Genomic DNA, 15587 nt, shown 5'->3' on the forward strand with positions numbered 1-15587 from the left:
ATGGTAGGTGAGAGGAGTTATATTTAAAAAATGTTTACTGGTCATTATTCTCAATTATCTGAACTGGATTCTCATTTATACTGGTCTTATCTAGTAAAAATGTCTCCAAGTGTAAAGGGTCAGAAAATTTAAATTTTTTCACCTGAAAGGTAAAACAACAAAAACAAGGGAATTTCAGGAAAACAATTGCTCCTACAGACAAAATTCTAACCTTCAGGGACAAGAAATGTCTCTGACGGGCCTGTGTGGCTCTAGAGACATCGGGAAATATTTGAATTTTTTGTCCACAACATAAAGCATCATTGTTCCTGAAGAAATAATTGAACACTTGGGGGTAGATTTTTTAAAAAAGTACGCAGGATTTTATAAGATACGTGTGTAGCTGCGCGTATCTTATAAAATCCTGGATCGGCGCATGCAAGGCTGCCGATTTTGGGCAGCCGGCGTGCGCCGAGCCGCGCAAGGCTGCCTCCGTTCCCTCCGAGGCCACTCCGAAATCGGAGCGGCCTCGGACGGAACTCTCTTTCGCCCTGCCCTCACCTTCCCTTCCCTTCCTCTACCTAACCCACCCCCCCGGCCCTATCTAAACCCCCCCTACCTTTGTCCACGGATTTGCGCCTCCCGGAGGGAGAAGTAAATCCATGCGCGCCAGCGGGCTGCTGGCGCGCCGAGACGCGACCCGGGGGCGGTTCCGGAGGGCGCAGCCACGCCCCCGGACCACCCCTGGCCGAAACCACGCCCCCGGCAAATAAGGCAAAGAGTGTAGTTCTATTATTATCAATTGATTCCTCCAGGAAGGTAGACACCCCTAAACTGGAGGATTCAACCACATTACAACTCTGGATCTTATTTTTTCCAGTCACTCGCTTAGGGAAATAGAAATTTTTTGAAATTTTTGGAATATCATTGTCATATGACAATATTTTTCTTAAGAAATTTTCAAACATTTCATATGGTGATAACAGCCGAGTTTGGGGAAAGTTAACCAAGTGTAGATTTTTTAAATGTTTTCAATATTCTCTATTTCATTATGTAGACAGATTATCCTTGTTATGCATAAGTTCAGACTTCAGTAAAAACTGAACTTTTGAAGATAATGACCCAAGATCATTTTCTAGTCTATAAATTTTCTTAGACTGCTCTTTGATTAAAGATCTATTTGTATTAATTAGGGAAGACAAACATGCATTCACTTGAGATACATTGGAATCCAGCTTAGATATCATCCTCCATATATCAATAAGTTACATTAATAAGAACGTCAACAGACTGTTGAAGTCTATTTACTTCCACAGGTACATTTATTTATTTATTTATTTATTTATTTATTTAAGGCTTTTATATATCGACTTTCTTGATACAAATCAAATCAACTCGGTTTACATTGAACTAGGCAGTAACTATAATGAACCAAACAACAAGAGACAATTTGAAGGAGAATAAAGTTACATTATAACAAGGGTGCCTTAACTGGGAGTAGGAAAAAGAAAGGGGGAATGAAGATAAAGTGCAATATACAAGAGAATATGTGAGGGGCAAGGAGCCATCCTCGTGGTAACTTGTAACATGATTTAGCGTTTATTTCCTTACATAATTGCTGGAACGTTATTTATTTACATAATTGCTGGCATAATTCGAGTCAGGCTGTTGGACAAGAGGCGGGGAAGGCTCTGCAGAACAGCCATGTCTTTAGTTTCTTTTTAAAAGTTAGTAGACAAGTTTCTTGCCTGAGGTCCGGAGGCATGGTGTTCCAGATGGAGGGACCTGTGATAGAGAATGTCCGGAAATCTTTATTATCAATAGAAAAAGACTGATTTGATGTTAAATTTCCAGTCTGAGAATGGCTAATAGGCAAATCAGTTTCAATGACACCAACAGGTGTTACAACATTTACCTTGTTTACATTAACTGATGGAATAGATGATGGTTGTGGAGGAGAAGAAGGACCTCCGCCAGGACTCAGAGAAGCTGAAAAAATAGCTCCCTCACCGTCCTCATTTGGCATCCCAATCACTCTTGCTATGTGATTGTCCATAGGGCCTCGCAGATCATGTGAAATAGTAGGAGAAGTTGTGATTTTTGCCTTCCTTTTTTTCCCCATTTAGAGGAAAAAATAAGCACCAAGTCCAGTCACCCAGATGAAGCAACAAGTCCAGTCACCCAGATGAAGTCAGACAAAGCTGCATGCCCCTTTGGTGCACGCGGCTTAGGCCGAGCACCAGCGGCGGCATGCGCCGCACTGCCATGAGATTTAAAGCCAGCAGTCGCCTCTTGATGACGTCACCCGCCGTGCCTCCAGATGATAGCAATCAGCTCCAGCTGGCTTTTCCATCTGAACAGGCACCACAGGACAGAATCTTTCCCCCAGCTCCATCTAGGTAACAGGGAGATAGTGTGGCCCAACAACAACTCTCACCTCCAGAACTCCCCGAGGTTGCCCCACACTGCCGTGAGATTTAAAGCCGACAGTCACCTCTCGATGACATCACCTGCTGATTTGACAGAGGGGACAGTTAGGGCCTCATTTTCTAAAGTATCGCAGGCCTGCGATACTTTAGAAGATGAGGGGCGGGGGGCTGAAACGGGGGAAGGGCCTGCGCTAGCCAGCAGCGATCGCACCGTCGCGGTGCGATCGCTGCCAGTTTCGCACCCAATAGCGCCACCATAGGAGGTGTAGCTATTGGGAGTGAAATAGGCAGTGAAAAGGCACTTACCTTTTCGCTGTGCACACCATCGTCGCGGAGTCGGCCCCGGTAACGCCCCGACTCCTCCTCTTCTGGGGCCGACTCCGGCCCCATTTTGGTATCGCACGCGAAAAGGGACATTTCGCGTGCGAAATGTCCCTTACCGCATGCGATACTTTTGGAAAATAAGGCCCTTAGTAGAGCTTTATTTGCAGATCTCAGGTTTCTTTGTGGTACGTGCATGCGCAGTGCCACTTTAAGCCAGTCGGTTTTTCATCGTGGATTAGTTTATGGATTATACAAAGTGCCTTATATTGTATTCTTTGTTCAATTGGAAGCCAGTGGAGTTCAGCAAGTGTTCCTGTAATGTGGTCACTCTCTTTTTTTGCCTGTCAAAACTCTGGCAGTGGAATTTTGCAATATTTGCAGAGGCCAAATTGTAGATTGAGGTAGTCCTAAAAGCAGGGAGTTACAATAATCTGTGCTTGCAAATATCATTGCTTGTAGGAACTGTGCAAAAATTGTTAATCGTTAGTAGAGGTTTTAGTCTTCTCAGGATCATTAGTTTTACGTAACCTTTTATTTTCTGTGAGATGTGTTGTTTCATGTTTAGCTCAGGGTCAATTATTACTCCTAGATTCCTAACTTTTGTTGCTAACTCAGCGGTTTGAATATTTTTGATTGTGAATGTTGGTTGTGTGTGGTGTGTGTTTTTACGTTCAAGGTGTAAGAATTCAGTTTTGTCAATGTTTATTACCAGTTCCATCTGGTTTAGGAGCTGTTTGATTATTTCTAGATACATATTGGCTAGTTTCATTGTTTCTTTGATGGTGTTTGACTTTGTCTGAAAGTACATTTTTGATTTGTACCTGGAAACATCTATTGTTTAAGTATGACTCAAACCATTTTATTGTTTTATTAGTGAGTCCTATTTCTTTCAGTCTATTGATTAGTATTCTGTGGTTTACAGTGTCAAATGCTGCAGAGAGATCTAATAGAACCAGAAAGTATTGTGTTCCTGTATCGAATCCTCTTAAGATATTGTCTGATAGAGATAATAGCAACGTTTCTGTACTATAGTGTTTGCGGAATCCATGTTGTGCTGGGTATAGTATGTTGTTATTTTCAAAGTGGTTTGATAGTTGGTTTTGAACTGATTTTTCGATTAGTTTGGCTATTAGGGGTAAGTTGGAGACTGGTCTGTAGTTGCTAAGATTTAAGGGGTCAAGATTCTTTTTCTTAATAATTGGTTTGATTACGGCTCCTTTCAAGGTATCCGGCATTACTCCTTCATCTAGTGAGAGGTTGATGATTTTAGTTAAGGTTGGGGTTATGATAGAGGTGGGGGACTGAGGGGGGATATGATAGAGGTGTTTAAAATCATGAGAGGTCTGGAACGGGTAGATGTGAATCGGTTATTTACTCTTTCGGATAGTAGAAAGACTAGGGGGCACTCCATGAAGTTAGCATGGGACACATTTAAAACTAATCGGAGAAAGTTCTTTTTTACTCAACGCACAATTAAACTCTGGAATTTGTTGCCAGAGAATGTGGTTCGTGCAGTTAGTATAGCTGTGTTTAAAAAAGGATTGGATAAGTTCTCGGAGGAGAAGTCCATTACCTGCTATTAAGTTCACTTAGAGAATAGCCACTGCCATTAGCAATAGTTACATGGAATACACTTAGTTTTTGGGTACTTGCCAGGTTCTTATGGCCTGGATTGGCCACTGTTGGAAACAGGATGCTAGGCTTGATGGACCCTTGGTCTGACCCAGTATGGCATTTTCTTATGTTCTTATGTTCTTATGGGGTTATTGTGTCGGCTATTTTTTTAAGTTCTGTAATGGGTATGGTGTTGATTATGTGGGTAGCAGGGTTTAATTGCTTAATCATTTTTTCTACTTCAGGGTGTGATACCTCCTCAAATTCTGACCAGATACTGACATCTCTAGTGGGCATCTTAATCTCTTGTTTTGTAGTTACTGGGATTTTTTTCCTTAGATTCTCAATTTTGTCTTTAAAGAATTGGGCTACATCATTGCATTGATTTTCTTGTAGGGTTAGGTGATTGTTTGTATTGTCGCATGTTAGGTTGTTTACTATATTAAATAGGGTTCTGGCGTTGTTTGCAAATGTTTCTATTTTTGAGCTGTAGTATTTTTTTTTTTGGTGTCTAAGATTGTTTTTTTGTAGTATGCTAGTTGTTTTCTGTACTTAGTTAGATTCTCGGTTGATTTGTTGTTTTTCCATTCTTTTTCTTTTTTTCTAAGTATCCATTTTACTTCTTTGATTTATTCACTATACCATGGATTGTTTAACTTTGGTTCTTTAATGCAGGCCATTTTGAGAGGATTTAGTCCGTTAGCTAAAGAAGTGATTCTGTTTAACCAGTCAGTTGTAGCATTGTGGCTATCTGCGTAGTTGATGTGTGTTATTTCTTCGGATAGTTTGTCTTTAAGAATTTCTGTGTTGTAAGGGGGCCATTATGAGAATTCAGCTGGTTCCATGTTCTGTTTTTTTATTGGTCCTTTGTGCTTTATCCGGGAGTTAATGAGGAAGTGGTCTGACCATGGGATTTGTGTGTATTCGGTTTTTATATTTTCAAGGAAGCTACTGTTAATAAAGGTTAGATCTAATGAGTGGCCTGCTTTGTGTGTTGGTTTATCCGTGATCAGTTTAAAACCTAATGCAGTCATTATGTCTAATAGTGTTTAGCAGGTATTAGATAGGGGGAGAGCATCCATGTGTAGATTAAAGTCGCCTAATATTATGGTGGGTTTAGAGGGATTTAGATCAGTTGTGAAAAATTATATTAGTGGGGAGATATTTAGTTCGAGGAGACTGGAAGGGCAGTAAACCAGGCAGATTTGAAAATGATTAGTATCAAAAAGGGCAATTTCATGATTCATTGGTGTTTTGATTGAGTTTTAAATATTTTTTCAATAATTAATAATAATCTGCCTCCTCTTTTATTTATTCTTGGGATTGCAAAGACCTCGTAGTTTTTGTTTGGTAGTTGATTCTTTAGAATTACATCTGATTTTTTTTTAGCCATGATTCTGTTATTGCTATAAAATTAGGTTTTGTGTCATATAGCAGGTCCGTTATGATGGGAATTTTTTTTTGTTACTGATTGTGTGTTAACTAGAAGAAAAGAGATCATTAGTATGCTGTTTAATTTGGTACTGATGGTACGTGTTACTGGAATTAGGTTACCATTCTCTGTGTTGAATGTACACCAGTAGTTGCATTCAAAATAACCTCTAAGAAGAAATTAGACTATAGCCTTTAATAAATCATAGAAAGGAAATGTTTTAGCTTCCTGCTGTTACAAGGTACAGAGCTGGACCCAAGGTACACCACCCCAGGAGCGGTTCAGGAAAACAAGTCAGGATGCTGGACAGAACAAGGACTGGTCTTCTGCCTAGACATCCTCCTGCCTTTGGATTCTGGGAGCTATTAAGTCTCCAGTGCAGTGGCAGTAATGGTGAGTCTGATTTAGGAAAGGCTGTGGACAGGCTAGACTAGGCAAGGCTATGGAAAGGCTGGAACAGGCAAGGATATGGACAGAGACAAACTGGAGACAGAGGACTGGTTATTGGGACAAGCAATGGCTGCTGACAGGACTGGAACTTAATGGGACAGAGGCAAGACTGGACAAGCCAGAGATGGGACTAGACAAGACTAGGCAGAGACAAGCAACACAGAACAAGAAACATAAAGGCCTGAAGGCAGCATATTAAGAAACCCATAGGCCACTAAATAAGAAGCCTTGAAGAGCACTAGACAAAGAGCAAGTGAGCAAGAAGGCCTAGAGGCCACAAGGCAAGACAAGAGCAGAAAGGCCCATAGGCCACAAAGCAAGGCTAGGCCAAGATAGGCTGCAAGCAAGAAGCAAGAAGACCCAGAGGCCACAAGGCTATAGAAGGCCTCAAGGCAAGTGGAGATCTGGATAGATCACAAGGTCAGAGGCTAGAAAACCTGGAAACCACAAAACAAGGCAAGGCAAGGAATGAGAATAATAATGGTCAGGTCAAGAATCCAAAGGTAATTCCATGAGATGGCAAAGAGATTCTGACAAGGCAGGGTTAAATGGTGCTGGAGTCTGGTACAGGCAGAAGGGAGGAGCTTGGCGAGGCTGGAAGCCAAGCTTGTTAGAGGCCTCTGCTGGTGGGGAGGTGACATTGCTGAACTTACCAGAGTAGAATGAGGCTGTATAGCAGGTGAAATCCTAACAGTACCCTTTAAGGCACCCTCATCCAGGTCCCCATTTCCATAGGGGCTACAGGTAGCCAGTACTTGCTTCAGATTTACTGAATTAGTTTCTCTTTGGATCTGGGTGGAGGAGTCATGGTGTTTCAAAGGTTGGGCAAGGCAGGGCAAGGTTTCACTGGAGAGTTGGACATTGGGAAGAGCTGCTTCTTCTTCTAGGAACTCTACTTCTGAATGGGTTTACTCTTCAGTGCAGACAGCATCAAAGCAGGCACTCTCTCTCCTGGATGCTGAAAAGCTAAATCAGCACCACCCCACTGAGGATTGGAGCTTTTCTTATTCTGATGTAATGGTTCAGGCTTCCCCTGAGGCTGCAATGTTAAATTGGGCTCTTCCAAGTGCAACATGACGGGGATTGGCTCCTCATGAAGTAGCAAGTTTGACTTGGGCTCCTCCCAGAGCAGCATTACTGGACTGGGCTTCTCCTGGAGCAGCATGGTTGATTTGGGCTCCTCTCATAGTGGCATGACTGGACTGGGCTCCTCCTGTAGTGGGAAGGTTGACTTGGGCTCCTCTTAGAGTAGCATGACTGGACTGTGCTCCTCCTGGAGTGTCAAGGTTGATTTGGGCTCCTCCCTGTTGCAAGACATGATCTTGGATGGTGCCCTCTTCTGGGCAGCCAGGTTTAGGAATAGTGCCCTTTTCAGAGCAAGCAGGATCTGGAAGAGTGCCCCTATATGGGTGTTCAGGCAACTTAATGGCTGAGCTTCTGGCTCAATGTTTCCTTGAGGCTGGCTGTCTGGGACTCCAGCTTTCTGGGGCTGAGTAGCAGGGCTTGAGTCTCTCTGGAACTGATTGGCTGGAAAAGCTGGAATGGACTCCTTCTGAAGTTGGGATACCACTGGAAGTGATAAGGCTTCAAAGGGAATTGTACTTTCCTTTGGCTTGGAGGACAAGGCAGAATGTGCAGAAGATATTAATGTTGTTAACCAGATCACTGTCAGAAACGAGACACTGACCTGTTTCTCAGAAGACAGATCTGTAACAGGAATAGGAGCAGTTGTCTAGCCTAAGTTCTGTGTAGTAGAAGAGAAGTTGGTCTCTGAGCAGAGCTCCCACAATGAAAACTCTGAAACGACAGGCAGTGCTGATCTTATTACTGGCTTGCTACAAGCAGGTGTACTCAGAACTCTGTTGGCAAAGCTAATAGGCTGATCAGATGAGGACTGAGCAAGATTATGCAGTTCTTCCACTTGTCCCTGGTTACTGGGGTTGAAATTTAAAAAACAATCTGATTCGCCTGGTAATCAACTTAAGTCTCTTCACCAAACTGAGCTAGTTAATTAGCTTGGCTAGTTGTGGGTTTCCCTGAATCTTGGCTGAGCTATTTTGGCAGGCTGTGGTAAGGGCAGCTTGGAAGGCATTTTTGTAGTGTTGCAGTTAGGATTAATTGGGCTGCTTGTGGTTTCCAGAACCCCTATGCTGAGAATGTCTGCTTGTGCTGAGGATTTCTGAGTATCAGAACTGGAACTGAAATCAGGTAAGAATTTTAAATTATCTTGCTGACATATTTGCTGTGGTTAGTGGAAAATCTGGATTAGATTCTTATGCATATGCTATGGCTTTCCTGGGAACTGGCTTGGTTGCTACACAAATTTCAGGAGGCAGATATACGGGGATACAATGACACTTCCACCAGGCTGAATTAACAGAGCAGCACCCCAAACAGTCATGAAATAGTAAAGCTTTCCTTGCCCTGCAGATGCTGCATATCCAATATGTAGGAGGCTGTGATAAAACTGAATCATCTGGGAAGGGTATTCTTAAGTTGGGGACAGGCTGAGGTGCAGCACAGCTATTGCAAATTTTAACTAAAGCAGGATTTATGACCTAATATTTGGCACAGTTCCATAGTTAGGGTAGTGACATATGATGTATTTTAAATAATGCAGTGGTTTCAGGATCTGACAGACAGTGCAGGAAAACAATATGCAGAGTCAGCAATACTTGAAAATACAGAGGCTGAAACATCAGTGTCCAAGTCAGTGCTAGGAAAGAAAATTTCAGTCTCACCATCAGGGCTGAGATTGCTATAGGTACCCCTAGGGGCAATGGTTGGCCTTCTCATTCTGTTACAAGGTACAGGACTGAACCCATGGTATATCACCCCAGGAACACTACAGGAAAACAAGGCAGAATGCTGGACAGGACATGGGCCAGTCTTTTGCCTAGCCAGCCTCCTGCCCTGCAAGTTGGGCCTTTGGGTTCTGGGGGCCAGTAGGACTCTAGTGTAACGGCAGTATATGGTGAGTCTGATTTAGTCAAGACTAGAACAGGCTTGAATAGGCAAGGCTGTGACAGGCTGAACCAAGCAAGGCTATGGACCAGCTGGATCAGGTGAGGTTTTGAACAGGCTGGACAAGGTGAGGCTGTGGACAGGTTAGAACAGGCGAAGCTGTGGACAGACACAAACTGGAGACAGAGGACTGGGCATTGAGACAAGCAAGGGCTGCTGAAAATATAGAAAGAGACAGAACAAGACTGGCCATTCAGGACAGGAATTGAGCGGGACAGACACAAGACTGGACAAAACAGAGATAGAACTAGACAAGGCTAGACAGAGACAGGCAATACAGGACAAGAAACATAAAGGCCTGAAGGCAGCATTGTAGGAGGTCTGTAGGCCGCTAAGCAGGACGCTTCAGAGGGCATTAGACAAGAAACAAGTGGGCAAAAAGGCCCAGAGGCTGCAAGGCAAGACAAGGAGTAGGAAGGACCAAAGGCCACGAAGCAAGGCTAGGCCAAGATAGGCCACAAGCAAGAAGCAAGAAGGCCCAGAGATCACAAGGCAAGAGGCTAGAAGGACCAGAAGCCACAAGGCAAGGAACTAGAATAAAGGCAGCCAAGTCAAGGAGCTGAAGGTTACTTCATGAGAAAACAAGGAGATTCTGACAAGGCAGAGTTAAATGGGGTTGGAGCTTGAGTATGGTATGGGTAGAGGGGAGGAGTTTGGCAAGCCTGGATGCCAAGCTTGTTAGAGGCCTCTGCTGGGGGGAAGCTTCATTGCCAAATGCAGCAGGGTAGGATGAGGCTGCATAGCAGGCAAAATGTTAAAACTCGCATAGGGCTAAAATTTGTATATAGCTCTAATTTTCAAAGTGGACTTATACATATGTGCCCACTTGGAAAATTAGCATGTAAGTGTAGAAGACAATCTGGCACAAACACATGTATACCTGCTTCTTAGCAGCAGCCTTGTACTTTTGAAAATTGAAGTATGCACATAAATGGTTTCCTTGCCCCAGCACAGTATCCCTTATCCCTAGTCCTTCGCCTATGGACCATAATTTTTTAACCGGTCCTGTTAAGGATTTTTACATGCACAGTAGTTTTTTAGATGTCATCAAGAAGCAACCATGACTGGATTGCACAATGTACAGAATTTGAGCAGATAGGAAAAAGAGATCAGGAAAGTATAACACCACCAAAATAAATTATTCCTTTAAACACCATGAGAAAGATCTACTCAGCACTACTGGCAGAAAGTCATTGCATGAGTTTTAGAAAAGGTTGATCCTGAAGGTGAGGGTCATGCTAAATATAAAAAGCTCAGAATTTCTAATTAGTGTTATGGGATAAAATTTAGTTTTTGGTGTTAGGAAAAGCCATAAAGGAGTTTTGCTGGATTATTCAACTTTATTTCTTAGGAGACTTCCATATTTTTTATTCTGTTCATAATACATTAGTACTCTCATTACATAAAAGATTAAAACATTTTGAAGTACTTTGAGATGTTTCCTACATTTGTCAAAATATATTCCTAGCTACCTATGGTACAGATTATAAATGACTAGTATTAAGAAAAAATATATATGTATATATTACATGGTTATGTGAATGTATCATGTTTGTTTATGATTCAAGTTTATTTGTAATACAGTTATAATAAAATATAATGTTACAACAGAGAAATTCAGACCTATAACCATGTAAAGGAAGTGGAAAAACTTGGTTTGCAACACATTGATTTCACATATGTTCAATATCTAGATCTTTCACAGTAAAACCAGGTGCTTCATTAAGTTTTAGGAACTCTGATAATATCTGTATGCCTCTAAGTCCATGCAAACAGTTTAAGAGACCATTATCTAAGTTAATAAGCCTAATAGATATCTCTTCTTTGGAGATCTAAAGCAGCTCGGAAGAGTAACCAGCTCATCAGGTTAGCACCAGCATTCCAGCCTGCTCAAGCCTCTAGGAGAATCATGTAGTACAACTATTGGTGTGTCCTTTTTCCCAAAGAGACCTGGTGATTTCCTAAAGAATTGTGAATAACATGTTATTGATATGAAATGGGTGAACGGCAGACACATTCTAGTGATTTGGAGTTGCAAAAACAAGGGAACCAACTCTTTCAGCTCTTGAAGTCAAGAACTTCAACCAACATTGCTATAAATACCCCAAACTTTCCAGAGAGGCTGAATTTTGTATATTTCCCCTATCACCCAGAATGGCTGTGGCCCAGAATGCTTGCAGGCAAGATTGAAGGTCTATGCTTTAGTTAGGGGAGGCTCATCTCCAAAAGCCTAGGCTGAGAGCCCTATGCTTTGGAACAACCTCTCAAAAAATTACCATGGTCAAAAGAACCATCTTCAGATTTGAAAAGGGATCAAACCACAGCTGTTTCAGAGGGTCTATTAGATATCATGAAGTAGAAAAATTGATGAATCTTTTGCTGGGGGACTAATAGGAATGGCAGAGTGATGGGAATTGGTTAAAGCCCCATGTGTTGTTTGTTTTAAAGTTTTCAGATTTTATGGGTATGAGTTAGAGTTAGAGTTTTGGATAGGGGTGATTGAGGACTGGGGGGGGGGAGGGAATTGAATGAATGGGATTGGGTGGAGACTTGGTGGGTGGGATTTGAGTAGGTTTGCTTTGTTATGTATGTTTTGATCTCGGATGTGCATTTTTGTATTTGCATTGTAAGTTATATTTATATATTTTTTGGTCAGTATGAATTTATATTGTAAATTGCCCTGAGTGTTTTTGAATAGAAGTGATCAAGAAATGTAAGTAAATAAATACATGTATTTTAAGGATGAAGTGTTTGGATGAGGATGTTAATGTGTCAGAGTTTGATGGAAGAACTTTCACTGTGAAATCTCTTATGACTTGAACCATGTAAATTTCTGTATTCGTATAAATAAGCAGACCTTTGTTTGGAACTACTGTCACTTGCCTACAGCCTGACTTTATTGCTACTTGGAATTTGGCTACCAGCTAGCAACACTGAAACATTCCACGAACCAAAATTCATGTGAAAAAAAAACCTCTCAAAATCCTACCAAAGAACAAAAATGAATCTAACTAATTATATGTTAATCTAATCTATATTTAGAAAAGTAAAGAAAAGCAAAAGAAGAAGGAAACCTATCTGGTTCTCAAAGGAGGTAGCTGACAAAATAAAGGCTAAAAGAACAGCATTCAAGAAATATAAAGGATCCCAAAGGGAGGAACACAAAGAAGAATATCTGGTAGAACTGAGGGAGACAAAGAAAGTAATCAAGACGTCAAAAAGTCAAGTGGAAGAAAGGATAGCCAAAGAGGTAAAGAGAGGTGACAAAACATTTTTCAGATACATCAGTGAAAGGAGAAAAGTTCAAAGTGGTATAGTGATACTGAAAGGTGAAAAGGATCAATGTGTGGGAGAGTGACAAAGAAATGGCAGAAATATTAAACGAATACTTCAGTTCTGTGTTCACTAAAGAGGACCCTGGAGAAGTACTGTCGCTAGTTAACAAGAAATTGGAGGGGAATGGAGTAGATGCAACTCCATTTACAGTAGAGAATGTATGGGAAGAGCTGGGGAAACTGAAAGTGGACAAAGCCATGGGGCCTGATGAGGTTCATCCCAGGATACTGAGGGAGCTCAGAGATGTGCTGGCGGGTCCACTGTGTGACCTGTTCAATAGATCCCTAGAAACGGGGGTGGTGCCGAATGATTGGAGAAGAGCGGTGGTGGTCCCGCTTCACAAGAGTGGGAACAGAGAAGAGGCTGGTAACTACAGACCGGTTACCCTCACCTCGGTGGTGGGAAAAGTAATTGAGTTGCTGTTGAAAGAAAGAATAGTGAACTATCTACAGTCGGGAGAATTGCAGCATGGATTCACCAGGGGAAGATCCTGTGAGACAAATCTGATTGACTTTTTTGACTGGGTAACCAAGGAATTGGATCGAGGAAAAGTGCTCAATGTCATCTATTTGGACTTCAGCAAAGCTTTTGATACGGTCCTGCACAGGAGACTGGTGAATAAAATGAGAAGCTTAGGAGTGAGTGCCAAGGTGCTGGCCTGGATTGAAAACTGGTTGACGGACAGAAGACATGTGATGGTGAATGGAACTTACTCTGAAGAGAGAGAGGTGTTGAGCGGAGTGCCGCAAGGATTGGTGTTGCGACCGGTCCTGTTCAATATCTTTGTGAGCGACATTGCGGACAGGATAGAAGGTAAGGTTTGTCGTTTTGCAGATGACACTAAGATCTGCAACAGAGTGGACATGCTGGAAGAAGAGAGAATGAGACAGGATTTAAGGAAACTGGAAGAGTGGTCGAAGATATGGCAGCTGAGATTCAATGCCAAGAAGTGCAGAGTCATGCATATGGGGTGTGGAAATCTGAAAAAACTGTATTTAATGGGGGAAGAAGGGCTGATGTACATGGAGCAGGAGAGAGACCTTGGGGTGATAGTGTCTAATGATCTGAAGTTGGCGAAACAATGTGACAAGGCAATAGCTAAAACCAGAAGAATGCTGGGCTGCATAGAGAGAGGAATATCGAGTAAGAAAAGGCATGTGATTATCCTCTTGTACAGGTCCTTGGTGAGGCCTCACCTGGAGTACTGTGTTCAGTTCTGGAGACCGTATCTCCGAAGGGACAGAGACAGGATGGAGGCAGTTCAGAGAAGGGCGACCAAAAAGGTGAAGGGTCTTCATGGAATGATTTATGAGGAGAGACTGAAGAATCTAAATATGTACATCCTGGAGGAAAGGAGGAGCAAAGGTGATATGATACTTGAAAGGTTTTAATGATCCAAAGACAACGACAAACCTTTTCCGTTGCAAAAAAATCAGCAGAACCAGGGGTCACGATTTAAAACTCCAAGGAGGAAGACTCGGAACCAGTCAGCAAGTATTTCTTCACAGAGAGGGTGGTGGATGCCTGGAACGCCCTTCCGGAGGTAGTGGTGAAGACCAAAACTGTGAAGGATTTCAAAGAGGCGTGGGATAAACACTGTGGATCCATAAAGTCTAGAGCAGTGGTCCCCAACCTTTTTTGTACCAGGGACCGGCTTCCAGCAAGACCATTTTTCCATGGCCCGGCAGGGTGGGGTGGGGGTGGGGCGGGGCTTTGGTCATATGGGGGTGGGATTATGGATGGGGTTGGATTTTAGTGCATACTTATTTAATTATGACATTTATAAATCCTGCACCTCCAGTTCTCTAACTCTGTGCATTCACTGAAATTCCCCCAAACAATGGAGCTTGGATGTTTCCCTTACAGCTCATCAGACTAAAAGATATTTTCAAATTCTGGTGTCACCTCACAGTAACAGCAGCACAAACACCTTCCACTGCCAGGCACATTGTGAACTAACACAAAACCTCGCAAAAAAGACACTCAAAATCTATACTGCAATCCCATCGTAACATTTATTTATTTATTTATTTTTGGCTTTTATATACCGGAAGTTCCTGTATAATATACATATCACTCCGGTTTACAAGGAACTGATTAACTATCGCCTGGATGACGGTTTACATGGAACATATAGAACAATTAAAACCATTAGAAAACAAATTAAAAACAAGCAGTAACAATTAGTAATAACATTATTGCTGTAAACAGAACAACGGCATGAAGGCACAGTGGGGCGATCGTGCAACTCAAGTGAACAGAAAATATCTAATAAGTTAAATTTCAGTAAATGAATTCTTCAGGAACTTGTAAGCAGTTAAGTTAAGTTAAGGAACTTGAAAACATAACAGTAATAACACCAAGGACTCAAACAACAATAACCCTAACTGTGAAAAAGCAAGGGTAAATATTACACTGGGTCCTAGAATACTAATACAGCACCTACTGAGGAAACAAAACAAACCTGATTGCTATAGATCCCTATACAGACACTACATGCTAGCAGAATCTCTCATCATGGTCACACTCACAGAGCAGAGACAGACCCTCACCAAATACAGAATACAAAATAAAGGAGCACAAATTAGAAAATCTGAAATGGAAACCCCAAGAAGCCAGACTCTGTGTATTAACAATGGAAAAACAGAACCACCATTCCTCATAAAACAAATAAAATCAAGAAACATAAAGCATTAGTTATAATAGTAAAGCCATAATAAAAGAATATTTTAAAACTACTGATAAATAGAATTTCTATTAATTAAAATCATATACATTTTTTATAATTTCCCAGACACCAATAAAATATTTCACAACAGCACAAATATCAAATAACACACAATAATTAAAACTAATAAGGATTTTAAAAAGCCCCTGCTGTCCATACATGGGAGCTCTTGATTTCCAATCACCCTGATATTGTCGAGGATTAGGAGGTTATCCTCTCTCTCTCACACATACTCACATGTCCATTCTCTCTCACACATACACAGTCACAT

Source organism: Rhinatrema bivittatum, chromosome 10 (genome assembly GCF_901001135.1).
Source record: "Rhinatrema bivittatum chromosome 10, aRhiBiv1.1, whole genome shotgun sequence".
NCBI lineage: Eukaryota > Metazoa > Chordata > Amphibia > Gymnophiona > Rhinatrematidae > Rhinatrema > Rhinatrema bivittatum.